The sequence below is a fragment of the Cylas formicarius genome, unplaced genomic scaffold (assembly GCF_029955315.1).
Source record: "Cylas formicarius isolate icCylForm1 unplaced genomic scaffold, icCylForm1.1 PGA_scaffold_7__23_contigs__length_41026272, whole genome shotgun sequence".
NCBI classification, from domain to species: domain Eukaryota; kingdom Metazoa; phylum Arthropoda; class Insecta; order Coleoptera; family Brentidae; genus Cylas; species Cylas formicarius.
This window is the reverse complement of record NW_026844352.1, coordinates 14,667,282-14,678,193: the sequence shown is the minus strand read 5'-3', so window position 1 is coordinate 14,678,193 and position 10,912 is coordinate 14,667,282.

Below are 10,912 nucleotides of genomic sequence, written 5' to 3'. Positions count from 1 at the left end.
AGTGTTGGATTTCTTTTTTCGGGACTGGAAGCTGGCAGGCACCACCAATAATATCTGCAAAAACAAAAACATGGTTAAAATTTTTATTAATAAAGTAGGATATTAGAAACCATATACTTTTTTAATTTACTTAGCCATCTACCGTGCGTTAACTTCATACATATTTCCGCATGCTTCTGTTTTAAGGTATCATGAAATATTTGATTATTTATCTGGGAAAAGTTCATATGTCGAAAATATTTTGTGTATGTGGCCGTGGTAGGCTTTCTTTGCTATTATAATTTTATTTTTATTATTTAATATTTACAAAATTAATTTATCTATCTTATTGATGATTTTGATTTTCTTTGCTATTTTATTATTTGTTTTTATTATTTAATATTTTCAAAATTAATTTATCTATCTTATTGATGATTTTAAGATATCGCAGTCAACTTTACTATTTCATCAATTTCTTTTATTTATTGCTGATCTTTGAGGATAGTGTACATACTTTTTTCGTAACTTATCTGTATCTACCCTTTAATTTCCTATCAACCCATGAAGCAAACTCGAAAGGCATCTTAACTAAAAAGTCATATACTTTAAAGCTGCTGCTACTACTACATGAAAGTGTGTTTCTATGGCAATCTCAACAACAATGAAATCTGGACGCTTATACTAAATACTGTAATACTCTTCTTTGCTAACGTTCAAAAAAAAACTTCTACAGCCCAAATAACCTCTCTGAACCACACTTAAGCGCATCAGTCTTTCACTGTCTTGCAGCCTTCAGATTAATATTCCGTACAAACTACGTATGCCATACACGAAGCGTTCTCTTTTCTAATTTTTTTCTATGCGCTACATTAACGAGCAGTATCTGAACTTTTCTGTCTGTGTATTTTGTTAGCCACCTTAAAAAAAAATAAAAAAAGGTATGCGAACCTAGAGGATATTTTCCATATTTTTCACAAATGGTGACAACAATTAATGCAAGTATTATTTTTAATAATAATTCATCTTTCGCTATGACACGAAAACATCGATTTTTTTAATTCTAACTTTTCTCATAGAGCTTCCCTTTAGTCTCTATCTGTTCTTTAACTAAATCCCCGCCTTTTTGAAAAACCAACCTCTAAAAATAGTTAATTTTCTCTAATATAAATTTGTACGTTTTCCGCAATATGTGTGAATATTTTTGCTAGAGCATTTAGTTACTTAGTACATGTCCTAATCAATATTTTAAAAATATAATTCTAATGATACGTGTTTACGATTTGAAGATAACGAAACATTCCCCAGTTTTATTAATGAGAGCTCAATGCCAAACTACCAAACATCACAGTACAAACTACCGTACTACGCCCCCCTGGACAAAATCAAGTTAGTCAGCGTCATTAATTCTACCTGCGTTAACGAATAGCGTATTGTTAATTAAGGTTTAATACGCAGAAAATTTAAGTAACAAATAATTGAAAAGAAACTCACTAACATTATAAATTATTAAAAAAAAATTAAAACAGTTAGAACAATTTGGCACTAAAAATGGAAATTTTCGATACTCTACTAGGTGCCTACAATAAATTTTACTATTATTTTTAATGCAGAGACATAACGATTTTCTAGTTCTGAATTTGATCAGGGGTATATGACCATAGTTTACGCCGACTCTAAAAGCCATGCAGTCTAAGCAATCAGAGGTATTGAACGCCCCATTTTGTGTATTATGTTCAAAACAGAGACTCTCTGGGCTTACGACTACAGCTACCAGCTACTACTTTCAATAATATTAACACAAAAAAAGTAGGTGGCATTTCTATAATACGTGCAAAGTTTATGTGAAACTGACTGGAAGATAGAGTATTGCACCAATATGTTACCTCCAAGTTTTCTCATTTAGTCAGTCAAAGCATCAAATGGGAAATTCCAATCCAACATATGTAGTGGTGGAAATATATCAATCGCCTACGTTACCGATGGTACCCGACTGAAGCTTCTGCGTCTTCTTTACCCCACATGCCTACTTAAAAAGATACTGGTCTAAGTCTCAATATTCCTGTTAAAAAAAGAGAGGTTCTATATTGCCATAAATATGTGTTTTCAAAATTTTACCTGAATGGTTCGTGATTCCTTATATATGCAGTGTTGGCAGCAATGTGGCGACGACTACGCTGAAACTTTCCATATCTCGTGTCCCCATGACTGGTCTGTTTCATATATGAAAGCTCACCTCGCACGGGTTTGAACCTCCTTTAAAAAAAAACAGGCAAGACTTGTACTTATCATATCAAAGTAATATGAGGAACTTATATTTTATGCTAAAACTTATTTCATCACCTCCAAAGGGGAGTAGGGGTTTCTAAACTATGATAGGTACATCTCTTTCATTTTTTAATTAAAAAAGTGACATAATTACGCGACGTTACTCGATCCGGATCGTTAACGCGTCTCAAGATGGGGGGTTTAGAGATGCTGAGGCCATTAAATTGATTCATTAATACCAGTACATACTGAAACCCCTTATTTCCAAAATAAAAAATTGTTAACTGTTAACACAAAAAAAAACTATTTTCTCACCAATTATATTGCTGGGGTCGTTTTCAGAATTTGTCCAACGTAGAATCCCAAGAGGATAGGTCCGCAATTTCGAAAAATGTTCATGTCTCCCCGCTATGCATTTGTACACGAAGCAGGGCCGGATTAACAGCAATTATATTCTTGTCAATCAACGTACAGCCGCCGATTGAATTCTCGGATTCTGCTTTACTAGTTGCCATGGTCTGTCAAATATGTTACTTAAAAAAATTGTATATTTTTTTACAAATAATATACCTTTCCTAAAATAATTCTGCCTTTATCAAGTTGGAAAAGGGCACGTCAGTCCGCTTTGAAAAGCGCGGCGTATGTATCTTCCAAAATGATCCAAATCGTTAACCTTTAGAGGTTCGACGAAAACAATGTTCATTCAACCAGGCCTTCCGCGATGGCAGTTTCGAAATTTTTTTATTCCTATTATGCAAATCTAAACAGAGCAGACTCGGATTGTCAGCAAATACACAACTCGCCGATTCAATTCTGAGATGTTGATTCACGAGTTACCATGATCTGTCAAATATTTTAATTAAAAAAAAACTATTATTTAGCAACAATACACCTTCTTAAAAATAATTTCGTCTTTTTCAAGTTCAACAGGACACGTGTGTTCAGATATTTTCAAAATTTGTCCAACGCGGACTTCCACTCACGCAGTTTCGAAAACTTTCTGGTCTCCCCGCCATGCATTTATACACGAAGCAGGGCTGGACTATCAGCAAACAGCACATCCGTCATTTTTCTTCTCGGATTCCGCTTGACGAGTTACATCGATCTGTCAAATACTTAATGTAAAACAATTTTATCTATTACTTTTACCCCAACATTAAGTACCTATTCAAAATTAGTAGCGCCTTTTCGAGTTCGAAAGGTTTCGTACCCTATAGCCCTGCCGAAATGGCATTGCATTTGTACACGAGGCAGGGTCGGATTGTAAGCAAACAGCACCCCCGGTCACTTTTCTTCTCGGATTCTGCTTGACGAGTTACATCGATCTGTGGAATATTCAGCCTAAAAAAAAATTATCTATTACTTTTACCAAAAATGAAGTAACTTTTTTTTTAAAATTTGTTCGTCCTTTTCGAGTTCGGAATTTTTCGTAGTCTATATCGTCTGCCAATTGTCCAAAATCGTTGGACTTTCAGTAATTTTCAAAATTCGCCCCAACGCAGCCTTCCACGCACGCACGCAGTTTCGAAATCTTTCAAGTCTTCCCGCTATGCAATTGTACACGAAACAGGGTCGGATTGTCAGCAAACAGCACCCCCGGTCACTTTTCTTCTCGGATTCTGCTTGACGAGTTACATCGATCTGTGGAATATTTAGCGTAAAAAAAAATTATCTATTACTTTTACCAAAAATGAAGTACCTTTTTTCTTTAAAATAGTTCGTCCTTTTCGAGTTTGAAAGGTTTCGTAGCCTATAGCCCTGCCGAAATGGCATTGCATTTGTACACGAAGCAGGGTCGGATTGTCAGCAAACAGCACAAGCGTCACTTTTCTTCTCGGTTTCTGCTTGACGAATTACATCGATCGGTCAAATATTTAATATAAAAAATATCTATTTTACCAAAAATTCGTACTCTTCTAAGATAAATTAGCTCTTTTCGAGTTTAAGAGAACACGTATCGTCAACTGTAGGATGTTTTATTATTATATTTTCCAGTGTCTATAAATTAATAAACAACAGAAGCTTCCGAATACAAAAATTTCAACATGAGTTTTTTTTTTCTTGAAACTTAAAAAGTTCTAACCCCTAAAACCATATTTTTAATACGCTGGCGGACGTATGACAATCCCCAAAAATTACCATATTTAAATTGTTACTATTGATATATTTCTATTCCGAACTTAACTCAATACATGCAAAAAAAAACTAGCGAATGTTATTTATTATCTCCGATGGGTGGATGATTGAGAAACGTTTAAATAAATCTACCTTTCTGTCTCTCTTTTTCTATATAGGTAACTCATTCTCTCTATCTGTTACTTTCCACAATCCGAATTTACACTTTGTCCCCAAAAATCTTGTAAAATTTTATCTGCTTAACTTCTTCGCGTTGTTCATAAGGCTGAATTTTTTGGGAGATATATCGTGCGTTATTTCTATTAAAATTCTGTTTCCTTTTTACCTACTTCAAAAACGTAAGCGAGCATTTTTGGTTGTTTTATTAAACAAAAATGGATCCTAAAAAAGATCCGTATCTCCGACCTCAGCCTCCTTTGATCACTCCCCATTTTTTTTTTAATTGAGTATAGAAACCTCGTCGAACATATACATAATACTAGGTCAAAATGTTACGCGGTTACTCATTAAAGTCGCAATTCCGAAAGCTTCTTATCTATCTTTTTCCAGTCTTTTTTGTTTTATTTATCCGTATATGAAACACACAATGAACACAAAACTTAAACTCGTTGGCGATATTGCATTAAGCAACAAACGTGGATAACAGAAACGAACCCTTAACACAAACGCTTCTTTAAACTTCGACTGACACGTGAAACAACCCGCATTCCTACGAAAGGCAGGTAAACCAAGCAGGTCAAATTTTAAGCTACCCTCCAGTGTGGTCGTAGGTTCGGGCATAGTAAATAACGAATACAACAAAGCGGTTTCTACAATTAATCAATATACTACGAGTACTTTTCCGCTTAATTACTACTTTGAGAAACAAAAGGAAACGTTAGATTCCATTCAAACTTTTTCGGTTTTCATAATATCTCGCGTTTATTTAGAAGCTAATGGCCTGTGGCCATTAACCAGACGTTTCCAAAGGCTGGTTTGATATTATGTATATAAATCTTAACAAACACGAAAAATAGAGTAATATTGCCACCGAAAATCTGAATTTATGTTTAAAAATGTAAACGTTTTAAAACGAACCTTTGATTTAACGCCCCTCCATATCTTCCAAAATATACGTAAGAGGGAGGAACCACTTACTTTAACAATCCTGAAATTTTCGGGGTGTCCAATTAATTTCATAGCTTTTGTCAAAAACCGATTTTGTGCGACTTATGCTCACTGCATCGCCAGCTTTGAACTTTGACTTTTTCACTGCAAATTTTTTTTGGTAAATTATATACGAGAATCTCCGTTGTTGGGGTAATTTCTGAAGGTTTCATTCCGGTGGTACTATGTTTTGTTTGATTATATTTTCTTGTTTTTTTTTTTTCTTTTATGGGGGGTAAGGATAAAACATACACACACACTGAATTTTAAAAAACATTTATTATTATTAGTTTACAGGTAAATTTCTATTAAAACACAGGTATGTCCCATGCTATCCTTTTGTTGATATCTTGTTTTATCTGCATTTTTCCAAAACGCATGTAGTCCTCCATACAGTAGCTCTGCTCACTCTCTTCTGTAGAACATAAATATTCTATATGCGGAAAGATTTTGGCGTCTTCCAGCAAATTTTCATGTATAGTCAAATACAATATTCTATCGTAGTACTCGTAAAAGTTCAAACGAGACAGTACTCGTATTCTTTTAAATATCAATTTGCTTATGGTAATTAATTCCTGTACCCAGTCTTTCGAAATATAGAGTATACCCTCGCCATTTTCAATCTTGACCAAGACTTCACCATCACATTGTAGACAGCTGAGTTTGAAGCAGGTTAAATACATAACTTTACCAGTGGGGCCTGCTCACAATAACAGTGGAAGCTGTTGTATTGATTCTGTGAAGTCTATCTCGTCGAACGAAATGCTTCTTTTCTCCGACAAAGCGTAGGGGAGAAAGCTCACTTTCACTGCCGGAGCGAAGGTTCTTGCTGGGCTAACACCTGAGGTAATTTCTAGTCCGAATTCCGGCAGCGTAATTGCTGCCTCGTAAATGTATTTTTGTTCGCGGATTATTTCCGCATTGACCACAAATCTTCCCCACGAATCCAATGCTTGCGTTGGATAATTTTCGACTTCGGACATTTTTCTCACTCTGCACTTATCACGAAATTGTATGAGTGGAAACTGAATAAAAATTTAAAATTTCTTATAGCTTATATATGTATAACCCCCACCCGTTCCCCAGATCCAAAGCGAACGCCTCACATACTTGTTTCGACAGGAAAAAACCTGACGGAGAACCTCCATCCATCCCGCTTTTTTTTTTTAGACAAGCTCTGACAAGAAAAAAGTACGTATCAAATAATGCGCCATTTTAAAAGGGGACATATTATCAATAGTGAAATAATTTATAAACTATTTATATTAAGATATACCTTTATCCTCTTTGTAAATAATTTTCTACTCGCTCACAGGTAGGATCATGAAGATCCTTCAATATTTTGTTGCACCAGGTATTTAGCTTAGCCTAGAATTCTTTTGAAAAATTATTATTATTTTTAAAAAGGCGCGCGCTAGATCAGTTGCCGTTTTAGCGATATTTCCTTGTTTCCCGTGTCGGAGTTTATCTCTTTTCTTTTGTGTACATTCTTGTTTAATTAAATCTTGATTATCTTTTTATGCCAATTTTGACGATCATCTAATTTTTTGTAACTAAAATTAATTCAATAGAAACAATTAAGGCGAGATGATGCCCGGGAGCTGTTGTATTAGGTATGAAAAAGTCAATTTAGATGAAGGAGATGCTTCTTTTGTCCCGACAATGTACAAGAATAAACCTGTCTAACCATAGCAAAATGGGGCCCAAAACTGTGACACTAGGCGAGAGTATGCGTTATTTGGAAGGTAAATTTTAAAAATACTTTGCAAAATATTCACGGGCAGGGTGTCAAGGCGTCAATTTTTATAAAAATCGGAGGTCAGTGTCGGAGAAATAAGGGTTCTTCCCTTTTCTCCTCGTCTGTTTTTAACTCCGTTTTGAGTAATTTGTAATAATTTGAGAAAAAAAATTCAGTACCCGAAAATGGACACACATTTGCAAGTAAAACAAAAAATAGGATACAAAAAAAACTATAAAATATAGGCGCCAATGCAGGCAATAGTTTAAATACGGGAAGTTACATTTTTAAACATAAATTCAGATTTTCGGTGGCAATATAACTCTATTTTTCGTGTTTGTTAAGATTTATATACATAATATCAAACCAGCCTTTGGAAACGTCTGGTTAATGGCCACAGGCCATTAGCTTCTAAATAAACGCGAGATATTATGAAAACCGAAAAAGTTTGAATGGAATCTAACGTTTCCTTTTGTTTCTCAAAGTAGTAATTAAGCGGAAAAGTACTCGTAGTATATTGATTAATTGTAGAAATGTCACATTTTCTACATAACAACTTAAGTTAAATAAAATGCAAATTAAATTATTAAAAATTACCGCTTTGTTGTATTCGTTATTTACTATGCCCGAACCTACGACCACACTGGAGGGTAGCTTAAAATTTGACCTGCGGGTTGTTTCACGTGTCAGTCGAAGTTTAAAGAAGCGTTTGTGTTAAGGGTTCGTTTCTGTTATCCACGTTTGTTGCTTAATGCAATATCGAAAACGAGTTTAAGTTTTGTGTTCATTGTGTGTTTCATATACGGATAAATAAAACAAAAAAGGCTGGAAAAAGATAGGTAAGAAGCTTTCGGAATTGCGACTTTAATGAGTAACCGCGTAACTTTTTGACCTAGTATTATGTATATGTTCGACGAGGTTTCTATACTCAATTAAAAAAAAAATGGGGAGTGATCAAAGGAGGCTGAGGTCGGAGATACGGATCTTTTTTAGGTTCCATTTTTGTTTAATAAAACAACCAAAAATGCTCGCTTACGTTTTTGAAGTAGGTAAAAAGGAAACAGAATTTTAATAGAAATAACGCACAATATATCTCCCAAAAAATTCAGCCTTATGAAGAACGCGAAGAAGTTAAGCAGATAAAATTTTACAAGATTTTTGGGGACAAAGTGTAAATTCGGATTGTGGAAAGTAACAGATAGAGAGAATGAGTTACCTATATAGAAAAAGAGAGACAGAAAGGTAGATTTATTTAAACGTTTCTCAATCATCCACCCATCGGAGATAATAAATAACATTCGCTAGTTTTTTTTTTGCATATATTGAGTTAAGTTCGGAATAGAAATATATCAATAGTAACAATTTAAATATGGTAATTTTTGGGGATTGTCATACGTCCGCCAGCGTATTAAAAATATGGTTTTAGGGGTTAGAACTTTTTAAGTTTCAAGAAAAAAAAAACTCATGTTGAAATAAATATAATAATAAAACATCCTACAGTTGACGATACGTGTTCTCTTAAACTCGAAAAGAGCTAATTTATCTTAGAAGAGTACGTATTTTTGGTAAAATAGATATTTTTTATATTAAATATTTGACCGATCGATGTAATTCGTCAAGCAGAAACCGAAAAGAAAAGTGACGCTTGTGCTGTTTGCTGACAATCCGACCCTGCTTCGTGTACAAATGCAATGACATTTCGGCAGGGCTATAGGCTACGAAACCTTTCAAACTCGAAAAGGACGAACTATTTTAAAGAAAAAAGGTACTTCATTTTTGGTAAAAGTAATAGATAATTTTTTTTTAGGCTGAATATTCCACAGATCGATGTAACTCGTCAAGCAGAATCCGAGAAGAAAAGTGACCGGGGGTGCTGTTTGCTTACAATCCGACCCTGCCTCGTGTACAAATGCAATGCCATTTCGGCAGGGCTATAGGCTACGAAACCTTTCGAACTCGAAAAGGCGCTACTAATTTTGAATAGGTACTTAATGTTGGGGTAAAAGTAATAGATAAAATTGTTTTACATTAAGTATTTGACAGATCGATGTAACTCGTCAAGCGGAATCCGAGAAGAAAAATGACGGATGTGCTGTTTGCTGATAGTCCAGCCCTGCTTCGTGTATAAATGCATGGCGGGGAGACCCGAAAGTTTTCGAAACTGCGTGAGTGGAAGTCCGCGTTGGACAAATTTTGAAAATATCTGAACACACGTGTCCTGTTGAACTTGAAAAAGACGAAATTATTTTTAAAAAGGTATATTGTTGCTAAATAATAGTTTTTTTTTAATTAAAATATTTAACAGATCATGGTAACTCGTGAAGCAACATCTCAGAATTGAATCGGCGAGTTGTGTATTTGCTGACAATCCGAGTCTGCACCGTTTAGATTTGCATAATAGGAATCAAAAACTTTCGAAACTGCCATCGCGGAAGGCCTGGTTGAATGAACATTGTTTTCGTCGAACCTCTAAAGGTTAACGATTTGGATCATTTTGGAAGATACATACGCCGCGCCTTTCAAAGCGGACTGACGTGCCCTTGTCTAACTTGATAAAGGCAGAATTATTTTAGGAAAGGTATATTGTTTGTAAAAAAATATACAATTTTTTTAAGTAACATATTTGACAGACCATGGCAACTAGTAAAACAGAATCCGAGAATTCAATCGGCGGCTGTACGTTGATTGACAAGAATATAATTGCTGTTAATCCGGCCCTGCTTCGTGTACAAATGCATAGCGGGGAGACATGAACATTTTTCGAAATTGCGGACCTATCCTCTTGGGATTCTACGTTGGACAAATTCTGAAAACGACCCCAGCAATATAATTGGTGAGAAAATAGTTTTTTTTTGTGTTAACAGTTAACAATTTTTTATTTTGGAAATAATGGGTTTCAGTATGTACTGGTATTAGTGAATCAATTTAATGGCCTCAGCATCTCTAAACCCCCCATCTTGAGACGCGTTAACGATCCGGATCGAGTAACGTCGCGTAATTATGTCACTTTTTTAATTAAAAAATGAAAGAGATGTACCTATCATACTTTAGAAACCCCTACTCCCCTTTGGAGGTGATGAAATAAGTTTTAGCATAAAATATAAGTTCCTCATATTACTTTGATATGATAAGTACAAGTCTTACCTGTTTTTTTTAAAAGGAGGTTCAAACCCGTGCGAGGTGAGCTTTCATATATGAAACAGACCAGTCATGGGGACACGAGATATGGAAAGTTTCAGCGTAGTCGTCGCCACATTGCTGCCAACACTGCATATATAAGGAATCACGAACCATTCAGGTAAAATTTTGAAAACACATATTTATGGCAATATAGAACCTCTCTTTTTTTAACAGGAATATTGAGACTTAGACCAGTATCTTTTTAAGTAGGCATGTGGGGTAAAGAAGACGCAGAAGCTTCAGTCGGGTACCATCGGTAACGTAGGCGATTGATATATTTCCACCACTACATATGTTGGATTGGAATTTCCCATTTGATGCTTTGACTGACTAAATGAGAAAACTTGGAGGTAACATATTGGTGCAATACTCTGTCTTCCAGTCAGTTTAACATAAACTTTGCACGTATTATAGAAATGCCACCTACTTTTTTTTGTGTTAATATTATTGAAAGTAGTAGCTGGTAGC